Genomic DNA, 11,712 nt, shown 5'->3' on the forward strand with positions numbered 1-11,712 from the left:
ATGCCGCGTAACCTACAAAAATAGCACATTGGAGATTTCCACGGAGATATTTTAATTTTAACGCTCTTCTGAAAGAAAAATGCAATTGTTGACACGGCATTATCCATTTAGTTACACGTGGCATTGCAGTATCATCGACAAAGGGCGGACGGTGGATGCAATATGGTGACGAAAGCATAAGATGGATAAGACTTTTATTAAACTTCGATTAATATTTTTGTATATAAAATTATAGAAATTTGAGTGATGGGATAATGTTCCTAATAATGGTGAAGTATGACTTTAGGATAGGCACCTCTTACATCTGTAGATGTAAAGAGGTCGTTTTCCCTAAGTAAGTACCTATGTTTGACAAATAAACGTATTTGATTTAGAATTTGAACTACAAAAAGAATGCACTGAAAATATTATGTAATATAAAAAAATACGATTACTTACAACAACAACAAAATTATCGAAAATACTAAACGAGACAGGGTGCACAGAAAAACCAGAAAAAGAGACCAGCGCTGGGAATCGAACCCAGGTCCTCAGCATTCCGTGCTGCGTACCCACCCCTACCTACACCACCACTGGACAGATGTTTTTACGGGATGACCGTAAAAGTAAAAAAATTGGAGTTGAAATAAAAATACAAAAATACTCCAAATAACCAATCATAACAATAAAATTATCTAAAGATTTTTTAATTATATTCTCTTTTTTAAAACAATTGTATACCATATTACGTATCTCGTTAGACATGATTTTGACGTAAATTGCATCCGTCATCCGCCCACTAATCATCGACGCCAACGATAGGTAAATGTATGTACATAAACACTATAGTATTCAAAAATAAAGCAGGAAACACAATGGACAATAATCGAGATACAAGTAAAAGGCGAACTTATCCCTTTAAACCATTATTTTTCCCATACTCCCTTAAGTCATTATTTAAGAGGGTCTGGGAAAATGAGTTAATGTTTTATACTTGAATTGATTTCAGCCTATCATTTTTAGGGTTCCGGAGCCAAAATGGCAAAAACGGAACCCTTATAGTTTCGCCATGTCTGTCTGTCTGTCTGTATGTCTGTCTGTCCGTCCACGGCTTTGCTCAGGCACTATCAATGCTGCAGCTAAAAAGCTGTAATTTTGCACGGATATATAATATGTAAACTATGCCGACAAAATGGTACAATAAAAAACTTAAAAAAAATTTTTTTTTAAGTGTACCTTCCATAGACGTAAACTTTTTCGTAACACTTAATTTTTTCGTAATGGCTACGGAACCCTATTTTGGGCGTGTCCGACACGCTCTTTGCCGGTTTTGTTGCATTCTTTATTTGTGTACATGAACAATGACCATGCGTGTCACAATCAAGTTAATTTCTCGATTTACTCCTTTTTTTAAATCCGCTCGATCTCCCCTATATTCACTCGTATAAAGTGGCTTTCGACATAGATGTCAAAGTTTAATGTAGTGCTGGATAGACATACCCGTATATGCTTTTATTACGTCAATTATTGATTCATTTTGACCGCTGACATTGTTGTGACAAAGTGTCACCCGCATAGCAAAGTCAAAGTAACTTTTGTATTTTATTGATTGCTTTCCGTTGAAAAGTTTTTAATGTCGTTCTCATGATCGTTGAAACAAATTACGTAGCGTATAGTAACAATTAACGGTAGGATTTAAAAGTAGGCGCAATTTGCGCGCATTTTGCTTCTATGAACCCTGTGAGCGCGGAGTACCCATATGACAAAAAAAAACTTTTTTTTTTAACATTGCAAGCGATTTTATGTAATATCATTACTGTGCTTTATACAAGATCTTAAACCGCCAAGAAAGCAAAATGGCTGATTAGACCTCATAATCAAAGGCAAAAATCAATTTTTATGTCTGTGGAGAGATAATCTGACTTCACAAATAAATCGATAAATTTTTGCTAATTTTTTTGTTTTTAATTTAAAAGGAAAATTTTAAAAGCTTTGTTAGGCATATGGTTAATACCATTCATCGCATATTTCTATCAATTTCCAGCACGCTACGCTCATCAAGAAATACTTATTCACTAACATGGAAACATGCAGTATTATTTAGATCGGCAGGTCAATTCACCTTTGTCCTGCATCCAGCGATTCTAGTTAGATCAAAATGATTCCGTGCACAAAAGTATGAAAATGAACGGCTCCATCAATCATTTCCAAACAAAATTAAACGTCACACGCGCGTTGCCGGCCGCCGGACGCTCATAGATGTAGTGTAGCTTTGGAACAGAGACAACGATTTTACAAGCTTTTATTTCTTGCAGTGTATGTACATACAGATGTAGTGAAATAATGTTTTGTCATCGTATTTTGTCGGAAAAGTTCATATAAATAATAATATGAACTTTATTTTGCTTCCTCGACTAGTTTACTGAATCTTATTGAGAAAACAAGATTAATAGGAACTTATCCGACAAACTTATATTTTTAAATTCATTTTACAACCAATAAGTTGATTTTAAAAAAAAAGATAACAGCAAACCCCGACAAACACGATAAAAAACATTATTCGATAGAACTGTAACCACGAATGTATGTACGGGTCAAATCTTGCAAGTTAAATTTGAACTACTTCCAGTAATCGGATTGACTTGAAATTTGACATAATTATGTAATTATGTAGTCTGGCCAGGATCGTCTCCGCAGCACGGAACTCTTCAATGGTTAATGGCATCGACTTAAAATTTGGTACGGAAATGTAGTTTAGATAACAATTCAAGTACAGTCAACAAAATTGTCTAGGCGGTAGGATTACTGATGACACCGTCGATTAGTTCTTTCAAAACCTTTCATTCACCTTTACCAAAATCGAATCATAAATCAGGGCGATTTTGAACTGAAATTACAAAACAATACAATACAAAACAATAACTCTTTATTGCACACCAATACGTAGCAAGCAGTACAGAAAACAGGTACATATACAGAGAGCCCGTATTTGATCAACTTACCTCAATTTACTTCAATATTGTGTTGTGTGCACCTCTAGCAGTCAGATTGACATGAAATTTGGTAAACATTCCTTTGGATGACAATGCGATACAAATATAGACAGCAAAAAGTACAGTCAGTAGAAAAAGATTGTATCAGAAATTAAAATGTAAAGAAAAATCTCTTCTTAAATTCTTTATTTCATTTTGTTCATTTGTTCAAGATAATTCGTTAGTAGTCTCTGTCGGTTTCTATTCTGCGCTCAGTCGGCAAGCGACGCACTCATTAATACTACATTTGTCTCGGCAAGAGACAGAATTCCTTCTTCATTCACTGTTATTAATATTGTATCAGCGTAATTATTTCCATCCTTTTGGATCGAATGTGACATGGTTATAATTGCTTTTATTATTACTAGTTAGTTAATACCATGTCAAAATCAAATTGGTTTCGGGATAATTACAAGAAACTTATTAGCAGGACTTGAGAGTTTGTTTTTAATGTAGGTACATTCCTTTTTAATTATGAAACTAAATTCATCCTTACATAATATCATGGTAGCTTACCTACGGACCTGTTTTTTTATTTATATGAAGGTAATCATTTATTCCATTGCCAGTTTTATATTTTATTTCAAATAATCAGACGAGAGACTGTGATTTTGATTTTTCATCTACAACTATGCTACTTCATATAATTACAAATGATTATTTATTAGAATTAACCAGTTTTAATTTTAATTTAATATAAAACAGGAATTTTAAAGATAAGGAATAATATAAAAATAAGTTTTATAAACTTTTTTTTATTCGTGGCTGTTGACGCCTGATTGCCTTGCTCAACGAAGATTTTACTTTATCCATTAGAGCGCAAAACTCATTTTTTGTCGCCTAAATCCAGCGACAACACGAAGTTTGCGAGCATGAAAACTGAAAAACTTACTATAATATTCGATCGTACGTAACTGAACGTAAAAATTCAAAACCGCAGCAACCGTGAAAAAAAAACAAATATAAATTCACCGCACAAAGTAAAACAAATGATACGGCTAAAGTAAAGTTGTTTAATACACGTGGAGAGTATAAATAATACGATACTCGGCTTAAGCCGCGATAATGTTTGGAATATAAAATAATACAGGTTAAAATTATAACAGCCGAGCCCATAACCGAGGATTAACAGAACGGCGTTGACATACTGTTATGCTTTGTTGAATTATATCTAGCTGAAGGCTTATTCTTGAGAGTAGGAAATAGCTAGGTTCTATAAAACGATAGCAATTCGAAAGTTGCTTCTAGTAGAATGTTCTAAAAACAGAGATAATTTAGACTCAATTCAGACTTATTTGCCCTCCTTTCATAATATCTAACCAGGCAGATACACCTTTGACTGCATCTGCACTTTTCATCAGGTGAGATAGGGGGTCAACTATGGGTCAGTTTAGTGTAAAGAAAAAGGTAAGTACCGCTGAAGTGAAACAAATATAAATACTAGGCTATAGTAAGCTACTACATATTTTATAAGTTACGGCCAACATATATATATCGCTCATGAAATCAAAAACTGTCGTAACTCAAAATTTGGGGCTTTTGAGCTGAGTATACAGATTTTTTCTCAAAAGCCCCAAATTTTGAGGCAGTTTTTGGTTTTATGTGCATATATCGTTGAGTCGCTGAGTCTTTGTCATTTTTTTAGTTAATAATGGAAAAGCAACAAACAATAACATAATACGTGAGTCTCACGGTAGTTTCATGTTCAAAATAACATAATATTAGGTATTGGTTCACCAGTTTTAATGTCAAGAGATCTTGTAAACATTTAAAGCTTAATTTAGTGAGAGATGGTTTCATTTCTATAAAGGGTTCTAGCATCAGAATAAGCCGCGCGCTTATGCATGTTTCAGCGTTTTTGGTCGCATAATTTGAAACTGTTTCGTGGAGCAATTATAACGGTTATTTATTTTTGTTTAACATTACTAATTGTTCACACGTTCATGCTATTTCTGAAAGAATTCGAAGATTACAATACCTACCTAAAATGTTGTTTATTCTAAGAATGCAATATCAAAATAACTTTTAAGCCAAGCTGCTAAGTATAGCTGGGTGTTCTTTGAAATAAAACTATGATTGTATCAAATAAATACTTTGAAATGATTTTTTATAATTAATATTAAAAATCTACTCTGTACCTCATAATCTAGCAATAAAAAAAGTATTCTTGATTTTTTTGGTTCAGAAATAACTTTATTATGATTTTAAATTCCATAAATAAAGAGTAGATACTTATTTTACATATAATAATTTGTGTAGAATGTGTACGATGAGTAAAATGATTGTTTTGTTCCACATGCAGAACAAACCTGCCAAAAAGTAAAATAACCGAAACCCATTTCATTTCAAAACATTACAACGCACATCGGCAATCAAACTTTATTTATTGACAGCTAATTCCACCCCAAAGTATCATTTAGAATCAATACAAGCAAATATTAAAGCGGCACCATCAAAAGTGAATGCGATGAAATATCGACAATGCGCGTGCGGCGGATGAGAATAAATAAATCAGCAGCTGCAAAGAGTGGGATTTGTAAAAGGGTGGTTATGTGCCTACGCATAGTTGTTCTCATGGAGAATTTCGATAGTTAGTATGAGACATAATAATAGCACAGTGCAGTAAAAAAATAATAAGTTTACGGATGAATATTAATTATGTTCCATAAAGAAAATTAATATCTCGAAAATAGCATGACCAAGTTTGACGATATAATGGCATAAACGGTATGCTATTTTTTTACTCATTTAGTATGTCAAAAAGAATAAATACAGCTTTTGTTTTCTTTTTAGTTTAAATTGTAAAAAATGCTTTTTTTGCTATCGAAATTAAACCTATGTCACGGAAATACACCAAAAATGTGATACGCCAAAATTTTTCTGCTAAATAAACGAGATAGAAAATTATGTAGATGGTGATGTAGTATTTTTTTATGAAATAAAAAAAAATGCTAGCTAGCATCAGGTCACCTAATTAGTAGTAATCCATTAGAATCCAAGGACACTCACAACACTTGATTGCGGACAGTGATGATGATAAATGTTTATTTACTCGTTAGATGGACCTTGCTCGTTAGCATAAAATCTTTATACCGTCTGCCATTTCCCCTCTGTGACCTGCGCTCGCGCCGCGGGGCAGGATGCGCACGCTCGTGATTTACGCCGCCGCCGAGCAAATTAACCGGCCCATGTACGGCGCGGGCAGCTCCTGTCACCCACACGTGCTGTTTGGCTTGCGGCTTCAAATTGTATGGACCCAGCAGTGGACTAAAGCTAATTTGGATCAATACTTACCAAATCGATGTTTTTGTTTTTATATAGCATTGAGAGCCTGGCAGTAGCTTTGCCTACGTCTACCATGCAAGTTTTGGAGCGCAGTGTAGTAGTAGCGTGACTTCACCTATCCATTGGACACTTAAAATTATGCGCTTCATAGCTCTCTGGTAGTTGTACAACATGTTGTTCTGTAGGTAACTTTATTGGTCAAAGACCATTTTTTGGCACCTTAGCTCGGGATAATCCCTAGGAAAGCACCGTGTACGGTCACGAGCGTTAATTTGACACCCATTTTGTCAAAAAAAATCTTTGAATTGTCATACAAAATGACAGATTCGATCTCAAGTGGGTCCTAAATTAAGGATCGTGACCGTACCTATTCGAATTTTAGCAGGAGCGAAGCTTGGTTGCCCAGAATCTTTGAAAACTTATTTTATTTTTTCCAATTTAAGTACATTTTACTTTTCATAATCAACATTTTTATTATACGAATTAAAAAAAAAACTTTACCATGATAAGTAATTAAAATATTATAATTAATTATTTTGAAACATTATTATTAATTATTATGAATATATACTTTGTATATAAATCCATCAAAATTTAATTCAATGTTAAAAATAACTACAATATTTTAGACTATCGCGGTCATTACTAATTTTATGAATTAAATTCAGGTTTTGTTCCGCATACCTTGATTTTAGAGCACTTTTTGATTGATTTTAGAGATTGATTTTTGGGTTATACCAGCATACCCGCAATTCTTCAGTCGTCTCGTGATCATGGCGCATTCAACTGTGCCGAAATATCGAGCTGCTCTAAAATCAAGATACGCGGAACAACACCCGAATTAACTAATTCATAAACATTCTATCATGTTATATCAAAATTCGTCAATTATAATTCTGTCTTTTTTTTTGACCGAAAAAAAAGAGTTTATATAGGTACATACATTATATCTAGTAACCATGAACAGCTCTGTCTTCTTACAAATTCAAACAACTTTGAACTCCAGCGTTGTGCATGGATTGTGCCTGAAATGGGATCTTTTGGAGTAGCCTGCTAAAGTCTTCCTATTCTGCTCATGCATGACCAGTCAGGTCAAATGTGCACGTTTATTTTGCAATATTCAAAGCCTGTGCAATATTTCGATATCAAATATTCCGGAAGTTAAACAAGACATGGAAGTTAGAACGGAATACAGTACTCAGCGTGTGACTATTTAGATATAATAAAACTGTACAAAGGATATCATTTTGCGTAATAATATTGTAAGTTGAAAAAAAAAGACTTAAGCCTGGAATTGAATCTGGTCCTTCGTCAATTCGTAACTTTGTGCTTTACCATCTAAACTACGTACAGTCAGTATCAAAAGTAGCGGATCACTTTTTTACTTTGTCGTTTTAACACGTTTCTCAAATTTGTGTGGTTTTAGGTAGGTAGGTAGGGAAGACGAGGCCTTGGCAGGCCTCCTACCAGGTGGACTGACGACATCGCGAGAGTTGCGGGAAACCGGTGGATGCAAGTGGCGAGTTGTCGTTCATTGTGGCGGTCTAAGGGGGAGGCCTTTGTTCATCAGTGGACGTCTTTCAGCTGATGATGATGATGATGATGAAGTAGGTACCTACATTGCTGAAAACGACAAAGTACAAAAGTATGCAGCTACTTTTGATGCTGAACGTACCTACACCAACTGAAGCGCCAGTATATATTATGCGGTGAAATTTCTCAAGGTCTAAAGATGGTTACAATTTTTGTAAGCTAAAAGAATTTCTTTGCTCACCCGCGACCTTATTATGATAGCTAAGTTTATGCAAAATATGCGTGCTCTTGCAGTTCCTCCACCTCCACACTGTAAGAACACACACAAATCACACAAACCCATCTATCACCGCCACCACATTACACTGACGCGTTTCGAACTCAACCAGAGCTCATCTTCAGAGCAACACAACCGTATACCATTCTACTAGATGTTAGACTCATTTGAGTCTTATATTAACTACTAACTTAACTACTAATCATTTGACTCAATCTAACAAGTTTTTTTTTAATTTGCAGTGTCTGTTTGTTTGGATCAAATCTTGTGTAGCGATTGAATTGACTTGAAATTGAAAACGGCTAAGTTGTTTGGACAGCAATATTTTTTTTTACAAAAACTCATTTTAATCAAAGATTAATAAAAATCGCACTACGACTAAAAATTGTTTTAGCCGTCGTTGATACAAAATGTTTTTACGATTTACTTACGAAATAAATAAACAAACAACATGAACTTTCAAATTTTGCAAGCCTCATATCGAAGCGCCTATCAAATATTTCATAGCAAGCTCCCGTCGGGAGGCAAAGACATCTGGGGGTACAACGGGCAGAATTCAATTATATGAAACGGTAACATCACGAGTCGAGTCGCATTAAAACCAACAGCTAGCAATAACGCCTGGGCTCTTTGCATTTACATCAGTGATATGAAGTTCTTTAAAAACAATAAGGATTCTGAGGTTTTTGGTACGCGTAAGTGAAGAAAGAGTTACCGGTTATTACAGTAGGCGTATGTGAATAATATTTAGGTGTTTAGTGGATTGTAAGGCTACTGATGTTGATGTTTTAATGAAATAGGATTGAAAACCACCCATTGAGTTACCAGGTAAGTGAGCACCAACTATTGGCAACTTCAAAATCAGAAGATTGCCGATGCGTCGTCAGCCTAGAGTTAAAAGGTTCTTTTTTGAACATGAAACTACCGTGAGACTCACTCATATTAAATATAATGACCCGGTTAACTCACGTCTTAAATCGAGTTTAGCTCGACATGTTTCGGGCTAATCCGTAGCCCTTCGTCTTCGGAGCAACGCGACTCAGCGGCTGCAGCACCACGCGCACTGCGCGCCGCCGCTCTGCTCGCGCGACTACCCGACGAAACTGACACCGGCACACAACTACCCGCGTTTTCATCATCATTACAACTGTCAAATGTAGGGTAGCACACAACACTAACAACATCGCTCTGTAGAGGTACGTTCACACACATCGATGACGCAGCACGAGTATTTAACACCGTTTTCCAACTCGGAGGTACCGTCCAACCACTATCCCGATTGAAAAACCGGTTAAAAGGTTCCTAGTAATAATGTGTGACATTACAGTGGCCAAACTCTCGCAGGGTTAGATGTACGCTTGGGACAGTTTATCTTATTGTTTTTTCTTTTCATCTAGAAACAGGTATCATAAGAACTGGTTCAACGATTTTAAATACACCTACCTATCGCTTTAATTGACATAAATATTAAATACATCGTTATTGAATTTAATTCTAGAACGGTTTTCATGTAGGCTACTAACAACAAAGCGCCTGCTAAATGTTTACGGATAGATAAAAGATAACGATCCATGGCAATGTTGCTAGTACTAAACGTTAAGTAAATGGAATAAACTTAAACCTGGCAAGCTACGGAAATTATAAGTACCTACTTGTATATTTCGTTTTTTTTTAGCATTAGAAAGAAGGTCGGCGATCTTGGCGTGTCTTTTTATTGAAAAACACTTTTGAAAAATAAGTCACAGCAAATAGTAACAATTAGCAAGTTTGTAAGCACACATGATCATTTACATGCTTTTTGGTATCACAAGTAATAGATAAGTACTGTTTTTTTTTAAGTTTTTCAATAAAAAGACTCGTCAAGATTGTTTACCCTTTTTCTAATGCAAAAAAACGAAGTATAGAACGATACTAAAAAACTCTAAATATTGCTAATAATAATCCATAGGTACCTACTAATATTATAAATGCGAAAGTGTTTGTGTGTTTGTATGTTTGTCCGTCTTTCATGTCGAAACGGAGCGACGGATCGACACTATTTTTGGTATAGAGATAGTTTATGGGCCAGAGAGTGACATATGCTACTTTTTATCCCGGAAAAAGGCTCAGTTCCCGAGGGAACAGCGCGCGATAACCGAATTCCACGTGGGCGAAGGCGCGGGCAAAAGCTAGTATCAATTATAAGTGTACTGCTTATAATAAAGAAGCATTCAAAATTTTGATATTTAGATGAATAGACCTAGGGTGTATGGTGACGTATGATTTGAAAAAAAATGGTGCCGCTACTTCACAACCACATTTATATTTCACTGTAAATAGTTTTCTTTTTCGTGATTGCCAGTACCTATTTTATTTTAGTCGTTTTTTTAGGTCAATTTATTTATTTATGAAAATATGACACAGAAAGAAAACAACACAAATTGAGACCTTCAACTAATAAACAGCTAAATTATTTAAAAACTAGTTAAGTATTTTAAACCAAATTGTATCTAGAAATTGCCCCGTGGCATTTGGCCAAATGGCTGGCAGTTTAAAACTTCATAATTAAGTCAAATCTGCAAAAAAAAAACTAGGATATTTGATACTCAACATAAATAATACCTAATCCTTATATAGGTGCAGATGACAAAAAAAAAGTCTATTTAATGTAAAGTCCTTTTTGCTACGGAAAATCCACTATGGCTTTTATAAGGGACACAAACTGCTTACAGACATGGCGATGTTGTAGTTTACGTATAGCTTGTACCTTCGTGTAATCGCTCATGAACCATCGATAAACGTATCGATTTAAGTTTAGCTCCCCATCGGAGCTGCGTCAAAACTTTAAATTGCTACCGAGGATTCTTTGAAGGGCTTGGAGGTGTCAGCAATGTCATTAACAGTTAGGTACATAGTTCGTCGACGTTTTCGTGTGAAATATTTTTGGTAATAGCTTACAAACTTAGATTTTTTATTGTTTAATTTAAAGCTTTTGGAAGCCTTCAATCAGAAGTTGAAAAGTTATGTAATGATACTTACACATTTGGGAAGAATTCTATTATCTGATTTGACTTCTACATCTATTCAAAATTACTTTTTATGACGTAGTTTCATCTCGTGGTAGTAAGCAAATAAGACTTTAATCATATTCAGTAAAACAATAAGAATAATTTAAGATAGTTTACATCCTGATCTTTATTGTGAAATAACTTAGCCTTTTTAAATAATTAATTGAATCAGGCGTTACTTTGCGCAAGTGCATATCAATGAACAATTACTTAGCAAAGTAATAAAATTGTTTCAGTTCATAGGCATTTATTAATACTTTTACATACCTATATTAAACAAAAGAGACACTAACAAATGACGACTACAACTGATGCCAGCATCTTCCATTCTACCGGCGTTTCATCCCGCGCCGTCCGTCGTTAGGGTACGTGGACGCGTCAAAACACTGATTTATAAAGGAACTTCATGGCCTGCTGCCAGACGTATCGGCGGGTCAGACACACTGCTACTTAGCTTGATAACTTACTTTAATAACTTTACTCGCGAAATTTTTTGCAATACCTGCAAAACCTGCACTCACCTGCGAGGAAATGGTGTAGGTGTATGTAGTTCCTAAGC

The sequence above is a fragment of the Choristoneura fumiferana genome, chromosome 4 (genome assembly GCF_025370935.1).
Source record: "Choristoneura fumiferana chromosome 4, NRCan_CFum_1, whole genome shotgun sequence".
Classification (NCBI taxonomy): domain Eukaryota; kingdom Metazoa; phylum Arthropoda; class Insecta; order Lepidoptera; family Tortricidae; genus Choristoneura; species Choristoneura fumiferana.